The sequence below is a fragment of the Ammodytes marinus genome (assembly GCF_949987685.1).
Source record: "Ammodytes marinus genome assembly, chromosome: 11".
NCBI lineage: Eukaryota > Metazoa > Chordata > Actinopteri > Uranoscopiformes > Ammodytidae > Ammodytes > Ammodytes marinus.
Genome location: NC_137215.1, coordinates 26858371 through 26879734, shown reverse-complemented (window position 1 = coordinate 26879734; position 21364 = coordinate 26858371).

The following is a 21364-nucleotide window of genomic DNA, read 5'->3' as shown; positions in this document are numbered from 1 at the left end:
TTTAGTCAAAGAGAAAGATTGTGTTAATCTCAGGGCAGATAAGGAGATCTTTTGGATAAACTTGAAAGACCTGCATATTTTTTTAAAGTAGGAAATAAGCATATATAAACAAGTACGTATACTACATGTAATCCTAGGTAAAGCCAATTGTATTTACAAAAAAACGAAACACATGACTCCAAAAAGATATTCTAGGAATACAAGAGGGAAACTATACACTTTTCTTCTTATTTCACTGAAGTTGTGAAGTTCTGACCTGACCTAGAATGTGGTCTGAGAATACACAGCACTGCCATTTGGGAGAATATATATATATACAGCTCTCCTTGCTCTTTGAGCTTCCACTTAAATGTGCCAAGTTGTAAAAAAAAAAAAAAAAAGTTTATTTACTTCAAAACTTGGAGAGAGGTCATCTTCACAAGGCAACAGGGGTTATGAACAATTCTGACGCACGGTTTATGTGTATTCCAAAACCCAAACCATCTGACTATTTATTATTACCATTGCATTATGTATTCACATTTCCATTGCTAATCCCTATCCACCAAGGGGGAACATGGGTGAGGAGCCAGTCGTATCAACTCCGTTCACCATATTCAAGTGAGGAAGACAGACAGACACACGGAGAGAGAGAAAGAGACAGATAGATGCAGAGAGAGAGAGATAGATGCAGAGAGAGAGAGAGAGAGAGAGAGAGAGAGAGAGAGAGAGAGAAAGAGAGAGAGAGAGACACACACAGACAGAAAGACAGAGAGACAGAGAGAGAGAGAGAGTTGTTTGTACTATTAATTGCTGGAAACAAAAGCAGCAGTTCTTCAAACAAGCACTGACTCCTCTGTGATATATATTTGCATATTCATGAGAGATGAAAACTTTTCTCTCTCTCTATTGTTAGCAGGGGTGGGGGGGGGGTTGTGGGTTGGGTTGGGGAGGGGTTATTTGTTTCTTGTGACATCCTGGGAGATTTTATTAAAAAAAATAAAAATAAATCTGAATGCCAGCCCCCTAAAATAGCACCAGCTAGGGTTGAGACGGATGACAAACACTCACGTGGACATCGCACCCCCAGCATTACATTCATTAGTTTGATGGGTGCCACTTTTAGTTTTATTTGACCCATACTCACATACATCCACACACACACACACACACACACACACACACACACACACACACACACACACACACACACACACACACACACACACACACACACACACACACACACACACACACACACACACACACACACACACACACACACACACATGCTGCTTGTGTACAGTATTTACAGAAAACATGGAGGTCTGTGATGCCCAGGGTGTGGGCCATGCAGTGTACAATCTGATCATCTTCTGATTACAGTGTCTCTTTGATTTGTCTGTTTATTCAAAAAGTGGGCAAGTTACAGCGTAGACACAAAAAGCATCCTGTATACACAATCACACACACACACACACACACACACACACTAGCACACACACACACACACACACACACACACACTAGCACACACACACTATAGCACACAGGCAAGCACTACAAAAGACAGGGAAAGTAAGACAGCAAAGTAACAAAACGCAGCAGCAGCAGAAACAAGCGGGCTACAAAGCGAAAGGCGCGTTATTAATGGAGCGTGTGCGGAGCCGAGGTGTTTATTTTCGACACGTGTGCTAGTTAACGGCAACAAACACTCTCTTGTGTTGTACACGGGGCCAAAACAACACGCTCGGGGACCGCACCGAAGCCAAACAAATGATGCCTTTTTTTAGTTAATCGTATATTTATACAATAGGAAGGAAGGGGGGGGGGGACGCAAGGGTGGAGCGAGTAGGCCCCGCATGCATTAATAGGTAGAAGAATGTAGGATTAGGAGGAGTGCTCCGGTTAAAATGAAGGGGGGGAATATATATGGAGGTGATTTACAGTAAGTGCCTTTGCTGTGCAGGTATACCTAAATCTATAAAGTGTTTCCCCTGCAGACATGTAGCCTCAATTGGAGGTATACATTTTTAGTTCCTCAATGATTGAGAGTTGGGGGCTGAATCCTAGTTAGAACCCTGTAAGTTTCAAGGATGTTGATACTACAGAGAAGTGGTTGAGCTAAAATAAAGGTCATATTTTGAATGCACTAATAATGCCATATCTCTACACATGTATCTCATACTGTATACCTATCCTATTCTGTAGTCAATGGTTTGACCTATTCAAACAATGTAACCTATGTCTACTCACTCAAAGACATCAACATAATAATACTTTATTGTAGCAGACATTTTTTTTTCCGCCTAACAAATGATAAAAAGTCCTGTCTGAAAACTTCTATATTGTTCTATAGGGCCACAATGGACAGATTATTTGTGAAAGTTTCAAAAATGTATACAATTGTCAGACACTGATGTCTGAATCCTGATGTCTGAAAGTTGTTAAGTAGGTTTAAGACACTATTTAAAAAAAACAGTCCTCTGGCAAACTAATGCCTTTACACAGAACAGCAAGTAGAACGTGTTACATTTAATGTTGGGACACTTTTCTATTCATTTCATCCACAGTGAGTACGTATGTGTTTTCCATTTGCTACACCGCTGTGGTATGTTTGCATTAGTGCTGCAGCCCATAGCATATATATCTGTGTACATACGTGTAAAGTGTGTGGCAGAATAAAGTTTGAGCCTTATCGTTGTTTATTCTTAGCTTCTCTTCTTGACTAAAGACCCTAAAGCTCCTGCTGTCAAACAGGGAAACCCCCCCACGGCAGTGAAATCCAGCCTTCCCCACCTGTCAATCTCCACCTCTAGCCCCCCAGGGTCATACCAAGTCTGTCCTGGGGTGGGAGGGGTTGGATATTAGCGGGTATCGCTTTTTTTTCTTTTCACCCCTAAGTTGTTTATTTTCATTTTAAGCTGACATTTTAATACACCACTGTGCAGGTTGTCTGATCCCTTGCCAAAATTGAAGGAAAAATTCCCCCTCACTTACTTGTCAGCTAGAGGCTAAAAAAGGGGCCGAATGTGAGCTTTGACGAAACAGAAGACCCATAATGATCGCTAGCATCTGTACTGGCCGTTGCATGTCTGTGATTTCAGTGTACTGTGTGTGTGTGTGTGTGTGTTGGGGTGGAGGGGGGGTTAAGGCTAGGGCTAAGGCGTGTACACACAAAATACGTGCCCTCAAGGTCATTTTGATTACAAAGCTACAGTGACTTTGGGCTAAAATTGCCGGTTCTCTGTGACTTATGTGGGTTTTTGAAGGCCAGTACTAACATTTGTTTGGAAGCTGATATTCAAGTCCTGTTATTTATCTTTAGTTTCATGACAAGGGAATACCAAGAAGCCACTGTACTGCCATGTGCATTACTAGGGATGGAAAAGATGTCACAAAAACATAATGGATTGGTTTATCCACGTTTATGATCAATATAAATTTGTCTCAAATATTTTTAGTATATTTTCTCCAATATTTCTCACATAATAGACTGTAAATACAGGATCAACCATCTATTTCAACAGAGCAGCTCATAAGTCCACATAGTTTGGAAAAACAGCTATAATTACCAGTGATAATTACTACAAATGGTCATAAAGAATTCAAACATATACTGAGGACACTGGGGCTGGCTTTAGAGATGCTGTCAGAAATGACACAATGCACATAACATTATTACAGTATATTTGGGGAAAACAACAGCTGCTCTTGTTTGCTAACCGTTACAGAGGGTTTGACACAGAAATGCACACTAACTGGTTTGGAGAGCAGCAATCCACCTGCTTGTGTTATTAACTGACAAGAAAACAGTCACAGTGTCAATAAACTGTCCTTTACTTTGCCTTCCACCTGACAGCCCTAGAATAGAACAACAAGTTATCAGTTTAGAATACAGAAGACAAGACCTCAAGGCAAGAGCTAACACGCCTCACCCATGACCTCAACCACACCGGATAAAAATGATGAGTTTTGAGCATCTGATTCCAAAAGTTTAAGGAGTATACGGATGAGACGATAAATAAGACAATACAGAAGATGCTTTCAAGTGCAGGTTAAAACCTCAGAATTAGGAGTTGCACATTAATGGTGGTAGGCAACACTGGGCTTCCACATCCATTTGAGATGTTGTAATTCAAATGTGCTCATCTTTAATTTAGCTATTCGAATATGTATTCATTCTCTCATTTCAGATCAAAACAACTATAACGCACCTGCAGGCTGCTTCTGGACTTAGATGTACAACTTACAGGAAGTGCTTGAGGGTCATCAACACATGCACCCACATACATGCACACGCCCACACACACACACACACACACACACACACACACACACACACACACACACACACACACACACACACACACACACACACACACACACACACACACACACATGTTCCAAAAAGCATCCGTGTGACCAGAAGGACCCCTGTGACCTTGTGAGTGTTCGTCTCAATTTTTGGCACTTAAGCCCTCGCTGTCTTCCTTGAAAGGGGCTGGCTAATGCTTTCCCCCCTGGGGGCAAACACTGGCACAATCTTGTGGCCCCCACCTCCATCTTACTTGTCTTTCTCTCCTTCACTCCATCTCTTTCCTGCATGTTTGTGTGTCCTTTTCTCCTCCCCTGCTGGTTGGCAACTCCCTCCAGATCCCTCTCTTTTTCTCTCTACTCTCTTTACTTTTTTTTTCCACATGGTGTGGCGGTGGGGAGCCACGGGGCAGAGAAATAATTCAAAGTCTTTGCATATTGCAGGCGCTTTGGTCAGCGGCGGAGCGAGCCCCCCGTCGCACTGACACATTAAGTTATCTGGACTGACCCAGCAAACAGCCTGTACGCCATGACAAATAGCCTGGATGCTACACATACACACACGCAAGCACGCGCAACAGACACATAAACACTAATTTACTCACACACACACACGCACGCACGCGCGCACGCACACACACACACACAAGTATATATGCAGGACACACACTCTGCCTCTGTCTGTGGGGCACCGAAGGATGCTTGCCCGCGGAGCAGACAGCTTTAAAAGAAATCTCCCACCAAAAGAAAGAAGGCAAAAACAACAAATGAAAGCGGCAAGGGATAGGGGGAGTAAAAAAATAGAGATGTACTGTAGCATCCCTTTAGGTAACAGAGTGATTTTCTGCATTGTTTAATTTTTAATCACTTTGCCTTGCCTAACATTCCTCAGCTCTTTTTTTCCTGTTTTGCATATTCTATATATATAAATATATAATTAATGTCTGAGAGGCAGATAAAAAGAAGGCGAAAAAAAATACAATTCTCACTAGAGCAGGCTGGGAATCATTTGTTGTTCTCGAGAACAAATTAATGCCAACGATAAAAAGAAAGAAAGAAGTGGACTTGCTGAGGCCTTGCTTTTTGAACCACCTCCTCCCCCTCACCCCTTTCTTCTTTATGTGCATCTTTTTTGCACATCACACGTTCCTTTGTTCCACATAGCGAAAGCTTTGCTGGTCATTTTGGTGTGTTTTTTCTGGAGCAAATGGTGTCCCGGAGGCAGGCTGTAGACAGCTACTGTATACGCACTATTGGGAGGACAGAGCAGACAGCTGGAGTGTAGTGCGCTAGGCTCAACAGTAAGAGCTGCTGTGCTACAGTGTTGTTACTGGTGATGTGTTCGCTGACAATCAGAGGAAGCCTGATGCTGGCAGGGTAAAGCATATTATAACTGCACCCAGAGACATTGACCGAAAGACATCACTGAACTTCACTGTCTGTGTCATAACTCCGGGACGTAGTTGTTTTAAAACTTGATTTGGACAGATGTCTTTGTCTTCTCATTTTGCTTGAGCAACAGGTAGTGCCATGATTGGTTCGTTGGAGGGGATTGCATGTCTCTTGATTGGACAATCTAATGACAACATTCCATTAAAAGCTTGCGTATTTTCGGCGGTGTAAAGAGTGCCTGAAAACCATGCATGAGTAAGAGTAGAGTTACTACAAACTTGTAAATGACTGTTACAAGTTACAAGTCACCTATTAAAGGTGAAGTAAGCAATTTATTTATGTTAATATAAGTGTTAAATTGCTCTTTATTCATACAGTGATCACTTATATAGTGTTTGTGTTTCATAAAGCCGATCTCTCGGTCACCCGCTCTGCATGTAATCGGCAAATAAGCTTTTCGTGGATCCCACTACTGATAACCAATCAGAAGAGAGAACGCTACAAACCGGCACCCGTCTCACTGCCGATGCACGTGCAGAGTGACAGATGGGTGAATGTGTATGCGCCTACAATGGCGGAGCAGGTAAAAATCCTTCCCAATGTCTGTTTTGATGGTTTTTATCACGTTTTATCACACTTACGGATCTGAGATGACGCTAGATAACTCGCTGCTTGAAGACCGCAGTTCATGTGGTGACGTGGGGACGAGGGAGGGGACTGCTAACTGCAGTAACTGACAGGAAGTTAGCTAAACTGACCATTCCGCTCACTGCACATTTAAAATACAACTTGAATAAAGGCACAATAAATGGAACCAAATCAATGGAACAGCACCCAGTCTATGATCGTTGCAGCCACTACTGTTGTGACGGACATGTTAAGCTTAGCTGACCTCGAGCTGCCATGTAGGCTAATGACTGAAAGCTTGTCATATTCTTATCCAATACTTACTTGCGTAGCTTCTGTCGCCCCCATTAGGAATTCAGAGTAATTACAACAACATTGTCGCCTGCGCATCTACAGTACATAAGGTAAAGCTTTCGGTGATCATGCATGGATTTTTTACCTTCCGCTGTATGTCCAGGTTTTTTTCCCATAGCAGTAGAATCAACAACTGAAACATTTCTTGGTCGCTTCCTGGGATCATTATAACTCCTGCGCCGGTGTCGGAGGGGACGACACCAGTTTGTAAACGCTGCCATACTGAGAAATACAGAGAGAGTTTTTGTGGAGCTGATAGGATTAATCAACTTTGTGTCAACTATATGATCAAGTGACGCACTTTAAAGGGCTTTTATATGCTTAATGATAGGGGTGTGCGGAGACGTCATTATCTGTATCTGTATCTGTATCTGTTCAACCAACAAAATTATCTGTATCTGTATCTGTATCCGGATACACAACAAGAAGTGGGCGTGGCGTATACCGGAAGTTTCTTTTACATTAGCCTACATTAAAGGAAGTCACACCTAAATTGATTTTCTAAACTAATATTCATTGTCAATGCAATTGTTGTCCCTTCAAAGCATCACATTGATGTAATGTTGACATATAAGTCAAAAAGTCAGATATATTTCTATCTTTTCATCTCTCTCTTCTTTGTTCTCAGAATACAAAGAAATTCAGGGAACGAAAATATTGATAAATAACAGCCCAAATCTGTGCATAGGCTACTCACTGTTAGTAAATGAGGGCCAGTGTTTTACTTTTAACTTAATTAAGGTCTCCCTTTAACTGGGGGAAATACAGCTGTATTTCATGATTATTTTTTATCTCTATCTCTCCCCCTCCCTCTTTTTTTACTTTTGTTTTACTAAACTAAGATTTAGGAACAATATTTATCAACATACCAATCTCATAAACCCTAAATAATATGTTAGCCTTTCCACAAAGCCACATGTGATTTTAATGTGTCAAGTTTGCAGTTTCCGATTTTATTGTATAGGTCCTGAAGTAGGCCTAGCCGTATACGCATTGATTGACAGCTGAACAAGAACAGGTCCTAGTTCCATCAGTTTGATGGAAATGTTGTGATGTTTGATAGAGTTTAAGCAGTAGGCCTAGTGAATGTAAATACATCGGGGAAGGGCTGACGGTGACTCGGGGTGCAGCATATTCCATCGGTTCGTCTCTTCTCCGCCACGGCAGCGGCCGGGTTACGAGGAAACTCACATAAAAACGGCAGCAAATGCGATCGGTAGAACCCTCTATTCAAGGGAAAGGGCGAACGCACTGCGTTTATCAGTGGATAAAAAGAGTGAGACCGCGGGTCACGGGACGCGCCCGGTCCTCTCATGTCCACCGCAGAACAGCTGTGTAATTCTACCTGTTGTGTCATTGAGGCGGAACGCGCTGCGTCAATTAGGCGCATACTATATAAAAAAAAAAATCCCCGAATAATAACGGGACTATTCGGAAATTATCCGTATCCGTATCTAACTCATTATCCGTGCTTATCCGAATACATATTCGGATTCGGGCTCATCCCTACTTAATGACATAACTTAATAAGAAGGACCCAACTATAACTGTGCTTCATGGCCCTAGTAAATATATATATATATATACATTCACAGTCATCCGTGCCTTTAACTTGGATTCCTGGCTTTTCTCCCCTCTCACTCTTTGAACTGTTGGAGCCTGGAGGCTCAGGGTGTTAGCAGGGTATTTGTCGGGCTTTGACAGGGCCGAGTCATTTCTCCCCAGCGTTTCTTTGAAGAGCGGTCCGCTTATCGACAGCAGGGCTAAGCACCAGCCCCTCTGAGCTCTGCTTCCCCACACCGCTGGGGAACGTGGGTAAGGATAGCCTGCATCGCGATCCGGTCAAACGCACACACACACTCCCACTGTCCAATGCTTATACACATTCAACCTGTAATACATTCACATACATACAGTACATAGGCCTACATAACTACTTACATACACAAAGACATGTAGGTGTTCATGTAAATTGACGCATGCAAAGGAGACATGCACGTGCATTCACAAATCACGCACACAGGGAAGATATTTGCAAGAAAGATGTAGTGACATTTGGATGTGTGGGGAAAGAGATAGGGATGATGGAGATATGGGCAGCAGCATATGCACACCCTCTTACACACATACTCAACACACACACTAACCTTTTCCCTTGGCATACAAGGGGAGGAAAACATAGAAATGCTTGCAAGGAGAAGATCAATGGGGGCTTTGTGGCCTCATGGTGTGAAAGAGGTGAGCTGAGGAGAGTGGAATTTCATATTTGGGATCTGACATCTAGTGTGGAGAATGGACCACCGCTTCACTTTGCAAACTCAGATTTAACAGACCTAGAAAAATATCTCCTTGTTGTGACGGTGACCTTAAAACCATCTTGATCATGAACCCACGAGGCCCAACATATTTTCGCCAAACAAATTTCCTGCAAACTTTAGGGGTCATCAAAGTTTAATCAAAAAGCCAAGCTTTTGGTTTCCTGAGACCTTCAACAGTGCAACTATTTAATAAAAGCTTCTGTAATCTCTGCACTTATAATGACATCACATAGAAGACCCACTGTGCAGCCTCCAACTGTTGTTCCCTAACACGACCAAAGTTTTCCACGGATACAATAAAGCACAGGATGAGGAGTAACCCCTAACAGATAGCAAAATACATTGAGAATGGAAGATATAAGAGGAAAGAATGGCTGCCAAAACATCATGATATAATAAATAATGTACAGTACAACACTAAAACAAGAATTATTTGATACCCAGCACACGTTTTCAATATGTTTGATGTCGTTATCAACTTCCTGATTTGTTGGTGATTAGTGGCAAAATGGCTAATATTAAAGGTTGCATATTATGCTCATTTTCTGTGTCAATATGGTTTATTCTAGAAACTGTTATCATGGTGCGGTGTCCATAAAAAAAACCTTTATACAGTATTACTCATAGTGCCATCGCTGATTCTCCTCTTTTTCAGCCTCTGTCTGAAACGCTCTGTTTTATATTCTGTCTCATTAAGCCCCTCGTACCAAAAAGCCCAGCCTTGATTAAGTCTTAGATTATGGTCCTATCTGGGGATGTGCCTATCACAGGTAGAGGAAGTGATAACTTAGGTTGGTAATGAGAGGCGTGGCTTCTCCACTTATGATGTCATAAAGGGAGAGAAATCTCACTGGGGATATTGAACACAGATTTACAGATAGGTGTTGGTGGGCTAAAAAGAGAGAGGGTTGATTTTTCTCAAACTTTGAGGGGTATGCAATCGCACTGGGAACCCCTATTAATGTTGAAAACATGCATTTTGCCTAGCCCTTAAACCTACCCCTCCGAATGGGGTGTTCAGTTGTAGGGGTAGGGATGTCCCTCCTACATTGAGGGTTAAGGTTAAGGACTAGAGCCTGCCCTAAGGACCAATGTGGTCTACTAAGCATACTGACTGGAGCTACACAGCTAGCTTTGCTAATCTTATCTAATTTATCCAAAAGTATGTTCCTTTAGGATCTTGGGGCGACTGTGGCTCAGGTGGTCAGAGTTGGCAGTTCGATCCCCGTCCTGCCACTTATGTTATGGTTGTTGTGTCCTTGGGCAAGACACTTCACCCACCTTTCCTAATGTGAATGTGTATGACTGCTGTATGTTTGAGATGGTGGTCGGAGGGGCCGTAGGCGCTGAATGGCAGCCACACTTCCGTCAGTCTGCCCCAGGGCAGCTGTGGCTACTATTGTAGTTTACCACCACCGGTATGTGTGAATAAATGGAACCTGGAACCCTGTATAGCACTTTGAGTGCCTAGAAAAACGCTATATAAGAATCCAATCCATTATTATCTTCTGTTGACTATTGAATTAACTGAGTTCTTTTGTTGTGTCCACAGCTTATACTGTATAACACTGTCGGGTTATCTTTCATTTGTCATGTATCTGTATGTGGACTCTACACAGAACATTTGCATGTCTGCATGTTTATTCCAGTTCAGATTTATATAGGCTGCTCATAAAATGTCAATCAACTCTTCCCTTTATCTTTCCAACAGACCTGGCAGAAGGGTGTGATGAGTCACACATCTTACTTTTATTTTCGGGGGCAAATGTTACTCCTTGAAAATTCACAATTTGTTTCTGAGGTCACGTTCTTTGTGAAGAATCTTTCTTGAAACAGTAAATCCTTTGCAGTGGCCTTGCACCTCGACGAGGTATGTCATATCTTTTCTCTGAGCAGCCTAAGAAAAAGACACGGACCATGTCATGATGAGCGAGTCAGCCTTGGCTGTAAAAAATGCTAATAATGGAATGGCTTAGACTAACGCCTGAAAGAAGATTAGAGTCCAGGGCTAAAGCCAGGAGAAAAAGGGCCGGTAACATTTGATAAAGACCGCCAGGAGAATGGCAAGGTAACTTAGAGAGGAGAAGGTAAAAGAGGGATATCGGAGGATTTCGGTGGAATGATAAAAAGCGGGGGGATTGTAGAAGTTGAAAGGACTAAACTAGCTTTATCATTGTGGAGGAATTTGAAGCAAGATGAGGCTTTTCACACGAGGAAAGGCCATTGACGAGCGACTTCAAAAATTAACTCTAACCTTTTCTAATCGCCGGTCTTGTAGTGTCTGATGGAGAGATACTCGGAAGATAAAAGGCCACAAAATGAATTCCTCGTTCATTATCTATAATCGTTCCACATGCATGAGATGCCAGTGCAATTTGAGCCCAGGCTGGCAATCAGAAGGAGGAATGGAGGAGGAAAAAGACAAAAAAAACAATTGAAAGGAGCAAATGCGAGAAATAGAACATGTAAAACAGATAATAAATGCCCATACTTTTCAGAGGGGGCCGGCTATCTTTCCTCTCTCACTCTCTTTCCCTGTGTCTGCCTCCCTTCTCTGGTTCCAGCACTGACCCCACTCATTAAAGCTGATTAAAACTTTTTTCCAGAGAGCGCTGTTATGCCCTCAGAAGACGATAACCTCTACAAGGCTGCTACATAAAAGAATAATAGCCGACTACAAAAGGGGGTTGGACAAAGAAAGAAAGACAAGAAGAAAAAACGTTGCCCAAGCCCCAGCAAGGCTCTCCAATTGAAACATTTTGGAAAATTAATGAAATTTTAGATCAAATGAATTATAAATTAAGGAGAGAGGGAGAGAGGAGGGAGAGAGAGAGAGAGGGAGAGAGGAGGGAGAGAGAGAGAGAGAGAGAAAAAAAGATGAATAAGTCATAAGAGAAAATTTACTCTTGCTATCAAACTGTAGGAACATGTTATCCTCCACCAACTAAAGGCTTGAAGAAACAGGGTCAGGTTCAAGCCATGGCGGATTTGGGGTGGGGGGGTGGGGGGGGAAACAAAGGTTTCCAGCTCGGCTTGGGCTTTGAAGATTAATTGTTGCAACTGTACTTGAAAGGGGGACTGTGGCCCCGGCCCCTACTGAGAGAGAGATCCCACTTTGACTCTAGTCGTTTGTGTTTTGTTGTTTTGTTTGTTTCGCGCAGTTGTTTTCCGGGGCCTGTATTAGAGGCAGCGGGGAATTTGCGACTTGTGGGAATGCTCCTTTTTTTTAAAAACAGAAATCACATCAAATGGTAAAGCGCTGGGCTGAATGTGTGGCACTCTGGCTTTTTTTTAAATCTAATTAATAAAATCCCCCTTTAATGTGGTATTAAAAAAAATAAAAAGGCAGGCAGTGGAGCGGAGGGTATGTAAATGGGTTCGTGCGGAAGCTGTAAGGCCTTGTAAAAGTTGTGGTTTTTGTCGGAGTTTTTTGTTCAAATGTGTGTGAGGCGTGCCGTGCGACATGCAGGACTAACGTGGCATTATCAGAGACGCGTGTGTGACTCCCTCTCTGCATACTCGCCATGTTTTTCACATCCAGCGGCTGTCAAATGTGAGTGAAAAATTCATAAAAAGTGAAAGCTCGGCCCGTGTCTCTAATGTCATTTTGTACTGGTAAGTCTAAAGGTTACATGTTGTTAAAGTGCTTAAGGCGAGACAGGGCAGGCCAAAATATTGTTTGTTTGAGATTCTTGTCTATTTTGCTTCCATAACGTGTCTTCCTTCATAATAGTAATAATAAGTGGTCCAACATGTGCATTTAGTTATTGTTTTTGAATAAACCACGTCTGTTTGTGCCTGTAATAGTTCTCCTATACAACCATCTTCGACGGATCTCATCATTCGTTTTTTTCGTTTACATAAAATCTCAACTTCTAAATCACTTGCATCAACTAAATGATCATTCCTTGCAATGTTATGATGGTTATAACAGAATGATATGTCGTCATATGTTGATTATTGTCTGATTTATGATACATTGTGTTCTTAGAAAAATGCCGAAAATGCATTTTTTTTAAGACTTGTACATTTTGTTTTATCCAACATCTAGATTTTAGTTTTTTATAAAGATATGCAAATGTATGCAGAATTATTTGGATATTGCCAAATGTGCATATTTATTAAAAACATTTCTGAAAACATCGAATTGTTTTAATGTAAGAAATCAACTGGCAAGGTTTCATGATGATATCTAGTAGTTAAAATGTCCACCCTATTCAGCTGCAGTGTCTCGCCTTGCAATTTTCATTTTATTTGCTTCTTTTATTATGTTTTTAAATCGAGTTTTAATTTTTTTCTTCTTTTGTTCGCTTTTAAATGTTTTATAATGTGTTTTATGTATTCTAATCTTGCCCCTGTAAAGCACTTTGAGTGGCCTTGTGTCTGAATTGTGCTATATAAATAAACTTGCCTTGCCTTGCCTTGCCTTAGACCGGCACACTCTGTCTATGTCTCCCTCCCACACACACACACACACACACACACACACACACACACACACACACACACACACACACACACACACACACACACACACACACACACACACACACACACACACACACACACACACACACGTAGAAGGCATGCCACACACTAACACGGCTGAAGGGTGTTAAATGGATCATTAGCACGGAGCTGAAGAGGCACTCGACCTTTCTCCAGCAGAGGGCAAAGGTCACTAGCCTGAGGAAACAAACCACTCTGGGATCAAAGGGCCGGTCAACACTGGTCAGCCTCTCTCAGTTCATTCACTTTTACAAGCTAACCTCAACTATCTGTCTTTGTGTGTGTGTGTGTGTGTGCGTGTGTGTGTGTGTGTGTGTGTGTGTGTGTGTGTGTGTGTGTGTGTGTGCTCTTGTACAACAATTTTTCTGAGAACCAATTTGAGTTTAATAGCTTAGGAGTGAGGTCTTTTTTGGAAAGTGAGGTCATTTTGGTGTCTAGTTCTCACTTTGGGACGGACCTTTAAAGGGCTTTTTGAGGGTTAACACTATATGTTTAAAGGTTCATTTATGAATTAGGTTTTTGTTAGGGTTAGTATGACGGGGTAAGGGACTAGAGAAAGCATTAATTGAATGAGTGTCCATACAAGTATAGTCGTACTATTGTGTGTGTGTGTGTGTGTGTGTGTGTGTGTGTGTCTGTGAGTGCTAAGAGAACACGATAGGAATTTAGCCAGCCATCAAAACTTACTTCAAGATTTCCTGTACTTTTTGTTAATTTATCATCTCTGTTCAAACTCTTTTGAACACTTTCTCTGTGTGTTTGAATGGACCTCGAACTCAACGCTCCAATTTATCATTATTAATTATGGCCTACAATAGAGAAGAAATAACAGTTAAATATTCATGTAAGAGAATAATATCATGCACTGAAGTTTTTTCTCCCACTCTCTTGACTTTGACTTTGCATTGTCTGTCCTCACTGTATCTCAGTGCTGTCGATGAGGGCTGATTCTGTTTGACCATGAACGCTCTTCAGTGAATGCTGTGAAATTCTTCTCAACGGCAGCAAACAAAGCACCACATTCTGCAAATAACTTACTTCTCATCCGTGATAGGAATCGCACATTGTACAGTACATGTGTGACCACTGGAGCCATTCTCTTCACCTATATCTTTCATTGTCTTTCTTGCCTTGGACTGTCTCTGTCTGTGAAAGCAATGCACAGTGATACAGAACGAGCACAATGTCCATGGGATACAAACAGCAGCTCATTTTCTTAGGCCACTCGGCGGGGCAGCTCGGTGCAGCTCGGCATGCATGTATTTGCGTTTCCATTGTCAAAAGTTGGGAAGGGTACAAAGATAAACTAACTGTGTACCACACCTGTTTTTCTCATCCTTTCGTTGGGTTCACAAGTGGTCCCAAAGGGTCCCAAAAGGGTGGAGCTACACACTGCAGTCCGTTGATGTGTCGACAGAATCTTAATTTTCCGTGTGAGAGATTAACCGCCGTGTGTAGTCACCTCAGTAAGAGTGAAGCTTCCTGTGTGGTGTTTTTTCACTTCATTGAGTTAATCAGCAGGCTACACTGTCACGCTGCTACAATGTCACCATAGTTACGTAGCTGTCGACGTCAGCGCTGTTCAATCACTCTGACCCATAGACTGTATATACTCAGACAGCAGCTACCGCCCTTTAGACATAAACCCCATACTAACAAGTAAGGGTGCTGTCGGCAGTGGAAATGCAAGCCAGATCTAGAGTTGCCCTGCTGTGCCGAACCGAACTAGGATGGTCCTACCAGACCATCGTACTACATTTCATTTGTACAGGAGGTCTGGAATCGCTCAATTGACAAATGTAAACTCACTTGAAGGCGGGTGTCTGTTGAAGTTTAAAACTATTGGATCTGCCCAGTGCAACTCTGGATCTGCCAACCAATCAGGCACTTTTCAAACCAACGCCATTGTTCTCAGCCACTCCCTCTGTTCGCTGATTGGACCGGCAGAAATCTGACTGAGAAAACCCACTGATATACCGCAGGCCCAGACTGACTACTGAAGGGAAATGACAATTGAGCAGAAGCATGTAGGCGGGCAGTGCCAGGCTAGAACCGAACTGTGCTGCGCAGTGGAAACAAGGCTTTGGTCAGCTTGCCGAATACATTTTCCTCTCATTTCAAGCTACATAAAAGGTTTGTCAAAAAGAATCCAATCCAATCTTTTTTTTCCTCAATTTTTTTTCAATTGAGAATGCCATGCTTATCCTACAAAGCTGACCAATGAGGCAACAGCTACTTTGTATACAGCATATCTAGTATTCACTGATTACGACCCCACAGACACTTTTCTTTTGTAAAACCATGATTGTTCTTGTAAAGACTAGATCTTAGTCCAAACATTCATCTTCTTCTCTCCCTTAAGATTCTCAGTAAAGGCAGAGAACAGCAGCCAGCAGGAGCAGGTCAGTCTTCAATGCGGAGAGAAAGCTAAAGTGAAGTCCAGAGGCGCTTACAGTGAACGCTTTGCAAACAACCATTTTGTACTAGCAGGTACCTCGGTCCAAAATCCCCCAAGGCTGACATGTCTTTCTCCAGTTTGAGCCATCCAGCTGTGTGTTTTGAGTGCGTGTGTGTGTGTGTGTGTGTGTGTGTCTGTGTGTGTGTGTGTGTGTGTGTGTGTGTCTGTGTGTGTGTGTGTGTGTGTGTGTGTGTGTGTGTGTGTGTGTGTGTCTGTGTAAGAGAAAAAGAGCTGAGCTGGCTTTTGTGTTCTTGTTGGTCTAGCCCAATGCATGTGTTTGTATGTGTGTTACCACAATAGAGAGAGAGAGAGAGACTGACATCTATCTGGATATCTCTCTCTCCTCTCATAGCCAGCGTGCTAACTTGAGACAGTACAGTAAAATGAGGGTTAACAATAGCTAATCGGACATGGAGTGCTATAGTCATTTCCTTACAATAGGCCGTTTGCTGGCGCTCACAGCTTGTTACCGAAACGCTCCTCAATAATTAATGTGCTCCTCCCTGGCTGCCGGCTCTGCTACATGCCAGGCTTTGATATAAGGTTACAGCGTTTAGGGGGTCCCGCCGCGGGGAGGGCTGGCAGAGTTACATGTCTGTCTGTTTTAAATACCAGGCTATACTCTACCCGCTTTGACCCGGGCTGGCTGCCCCATCAAGGTCATCAAGGCCCATCATCCAGTTCTATAGTGAAGATCAACAGTTTCTTTTCACTTCATGATTTTCAGATATATCTTGATACACAGACATATCTTTTGTTGTATATACTGTATAGCTATATAGGCTAAAAATTATTATTATTTTTTTTTAACTTTTTTTGCAGCCACGAAGACCGTTTGTGCATCCAAACGGCCGTGGCTCACAATGCAATAAGTTCTGTGCCACCAACCAGAGCGTAAGAATTCAACGATGAACAGCAGTGTTATGTTACCCCAAAAGGTGTGTTTCTTTAACTCAACTAGGCCGTATTAAAGACTGTATGGTAGTCATAACTTACATGTTGAACGTGCCATTTGGGGTTTAATATTTTTTGGAAAGTTTTGTAGAATAGTTATGTCAATCCTTAGGTAATATCAATATGTCAGCACTATGAAAGCCCGGTGCCTCTGTGAAGATGAATACACAATAGTAAGTGCACAAAGGGACTAACAGCTGTCAGAACACGGGCCCTGATTTGGTATCACATTGTATACCCTTTAATTTTTTTACATAGCAAGAATAGAATGATGAGGGAGATAGTTTGACCAGGTTGTAGTCCATGGTTTATATAACTAAACATTACAATCTTCAACAACAACCTGCCCTAAGATAACCTTTAGGGAGGGACAAAAAATATTTGTGAAAGTTGAAGATGGACTGCTAAATAAAGTGTGAAAAACTGTAACAGGAAGTTGTCAGGGGCCCCCTCACTGTTCTGACATACGCATAGAACCCCCCCCCCCCCCCCACCACCACCACCATACGCACACACAGAGATCTGTCAGTCAGTTTCAGGGGGCACAGCTGCAGCCGGGCATGGGGAGAATTAGCCCCCTACTGTGCCCCCCCCTCCCCAACACACAGACACACACGCACACACACACACACACACACACACACACACACACACACACACACACACACACACACACACACACACACACACACACACACACACACACACACACACACACACACCCGTCCATCTCCACCCATTCGCCCCCTAACCGAGAGGCCGTCTTTTTCTTTTTCCTTTTGGGCCCTAATCATGGATATTTTTTTCTCTCTCCAAATAATGTGGTTTATTTTAGTAACGGGGCGGGTAGGAGTCAAGCTCGTCAAGGGCCGTCCACTGCTGCCATTTTAATTCTTACTGTATGTGCCTCAGTGAAATGATGTGACAGGAAAATACATGCCTCAGATGGTACTGTATAAGAGGAAAGAGGAAGGGGCTTATAATAAAGGGTCAAGTGTGCCTGTCTTTATAGTCTGTCCTTTTGCACAGTTTACCAGTGATTTGTCTGGGTTTTTAACCTATTTTCTGTATATGCCAGTTGTGGTCTCATTGCTTCCACTCACACACTTGCAGCGGTGGACATAGTACTCAACCTCTGCAGTACTTACTGTATGTGAAAGTATAGTGATCTTGGTCAAATATTACTCAACTACTTGTGAACGTTGCCCAGTCAGAATTGTACTACTCTAGTTAAAGTATCAGAGTATTTGCTCTTAACAATATTTAAGTATTCAAGGCCTACTTCACCGGTGGGAATATGGAGGTGTATTGAACTCTGAGATCCTATGTAGTATAAATGTGCAAAAAAAAATGAAATTGGTTCATCCTAGCCTGAGAAAAGGCAGAAAGAGTGTTTTATGGTCTCACTGTCTAACCCTACATTTCTCTTACTGTGATGTCACAGTAAGAGAAATGTAGGATCTCAGAATTCAATACACCTTAATATTCCCACTGGTGAAGTAGGCCTTTAACTTGATCACCAGCTGAGAGCATCTGATTGGTTAGCTCATGTGAGCTGCAAAGCTTGTTGCCCAATTGTATTTTTAGAAAAAAAAAAGGAAAAATCCACAGCTGACTTCAAAGCTTTGACTAGTAGCCTGAAAGTGTCATTTTCACAAGTAAAGAACAGACACTCAAAAAACTTATACTTCTAAAACTACATTTTACTTCAATACTGTCCACCACTGGATACTTGGGACAAGTCTGTGGCAAAGGCAAGATGGACAGTTGATGGATAGATAAGTGGATGATAGATATGAAAAAAAAAAGTGTTTGGTAACGCAGAAGTATTTTTTTTTTCTGCTTGCAGTCTTACTCAGAGCGAGGGAGTGACTGGCCATGTATTTTCGCCGGGGGGGATTACGTCGGTCAGTTTTTTTTGTGTGTGGGAGGGTTTAAGGGGTTCACACCAGATTAAGGACTGTTGGATTAAATTAGTGGGACTTCAAGTTCAAAATCCCCTCAGACTTTGCCTCTGTTTATCCCCCCTGTGTAGGCAAACACCATTTATGACTTAGCCATACATACTGTCACTGTGTATCACTGGTCAAAATACATTAAGTACTCATGCACTTTAAATGACTGGGAAAAGGGTATTTGGATCCAATGACAATTGAGAAAAAGACTAATTCTGTTTATTGATTCCTGGTAAATGTACATACTATTATTTTATTTAACGGAATATTACAAAACTAATAAGTATTAAATTATCCAAGGGCTCTATAGTTACAGGCTATTTATTTTGCCAACCGGCACACGTTTGCAGAAAATAAAGACTTCTGACAGGATTACTGATTGTTTTTGTCTTAGAGTACAGAGTACAAGTCCAGTGGAAAAAATGTAAACTTCAACAATGCAATCTGTTATTGTGTAATGCTTTCTAATGGGCCATAGAAGGAAAATGAGGGGAACAGAGAACATCACAATATCATGATTCATATCGAATATGCGTTACACTTCCTGCACTGACAAAAAACGCCTCTTCAAAATAAGTTTAAAAAAAGTTTTTGCATTTTAAGATGAGATAGAAGTTAGCTGAAAATACTCATATTGAGAACATGTGTTACTAGCAATAGGAAGTAGTGACAGTAAGCCAGTGCATGTGTGAGGCCTTTTACACACACGCGGGCAGCATTTTTTTTTCCATCTCCTCTTGATAGCTTGTGTGCGACCGGCCTGTTAGTACTTCTGCATTCAAATCCAACCTTTTTCCTTTCATGTACGGCCTTGCACCACATGGCTGACCACAAACCCAGCCTCGGAGAAAAATCTCTAAAATAAACATCTGCGCTCTCTCTTTGGAGCCCCATCTCCACATCCATATGTGTTGCTCAGGCCCCTGCTCGCTTCCACCAAAAGTGCCTGAGACCCCCTTAATGACCAGGGCTATAATACTACTAGTGTTTAAGCAACCAGGATTAAAAACCACCTTTTTTTAATACCTTTGCTTTTTAAGGAAAGCATCCGTCCACCAAATCAGAGAGGGGGAAACGCTCGCAAAACCAAACAGTGGACCGCATAATGACAGCCAGCCAGGGCCCTTTTGGCAAAGAGGCCACAGAGGTTGTAAAATAAAGTAGGATTGGAGAGGGGGAATGACCAGCACTTAAGTATGGGTTTCCTTTCTGGGTATATATACAGTACGTGTCTTTATGTGTGTGCAGGCCCTTGTGATCAGCAAAAGGTCCCCACAGTTGGAACGCTGGTGGCTTCAAATAGAGTGAGAACCAGCAGCGTCATAAAGTGAAGAAAAAAAAAAGCCCTGAGAAACCGTGTGACTGATATACCACACCGGTGTACTGGATGTATGGGAACCGTTTTCTCTATGTCCCAAACCACCCCCTTTAACCGACATGTTCATGACAAATTGTACAGCCGGTTTTAAAAGCAAAATGACAAATTGCACGCTTCATCCCCACACTGCGGGGAACCATTTGCTCTCTCTTGACATTCACTTCATTTTTTTTTTCAGGGAGGGTTTTTTTGAATGACGTCCAAGTCCCCATGGTTCTTTTGGTCATTTGTAATTAACGTTGGTGGTTTCGGGGTGCATGTAGATAATCCTGTGTGGGGATTTGTGACATTTTTGAAAACTGGTTTTCCTTCCAGATTGCACGATAGACATGTTGTGGGTTTGTTGATTAATGTTAACTTTGATTTATTCTACTCAGTAATATACATATGATAATATAACAACACTGATCTGATGTTATGCTGCTGGTAGATTATGGACTAGAGTTTTACCAAGACCAAGAAGGCATATCAATACCAACTAGTACATAAGTGCTTATTGTAATTCTTGGATAATTTGGTTAGGCATTTACACATTTACATAGTTGCTTACGCCCTCCCTCAATCACACTCTCATGCTATAGAACGTATGCTTAAGATGTTTTTTGTTGTTGTGGTTAGCACAATGGGATAAGGTAAAAACAAGCATATTAGTCACGTTTCAAACTGGAGTCCCACAGTTAAATTGTACATTCTAAACATTGGAAAATGTATACCCATCAACAAAAGTTGGCAGCATGTAATGTACTTTAATTATATTACAAGCTAACAGTTTAATGCACTGATTCAGCTTTTCTGTTTTGATGCAGGGGGCAACTATGTCAAGCTCTTCATAGAGATAATTCTTAGTAGGCTATAACGATTTTCAAAGATTTTGTCCTTCTCCTTTTTTCTAAATGTATTCAATAAAGATGTCTGGAAAAAAGGTGATCTGGGGTGATTATGGATTTATTTATAAGTAGTTTAGTTTAGTTTATACACAAATACAATACAATGTGCCTTGCTAAATTAAGATTGATTTTTTTAAATGTCCCTTTATACTCTCCCAAAACCAAAAAGAAAAACATATTTTCTGACCCCCCCCCCCCCCCCCCCCCTCAAAATAATATCCTTACACTCCCTATAA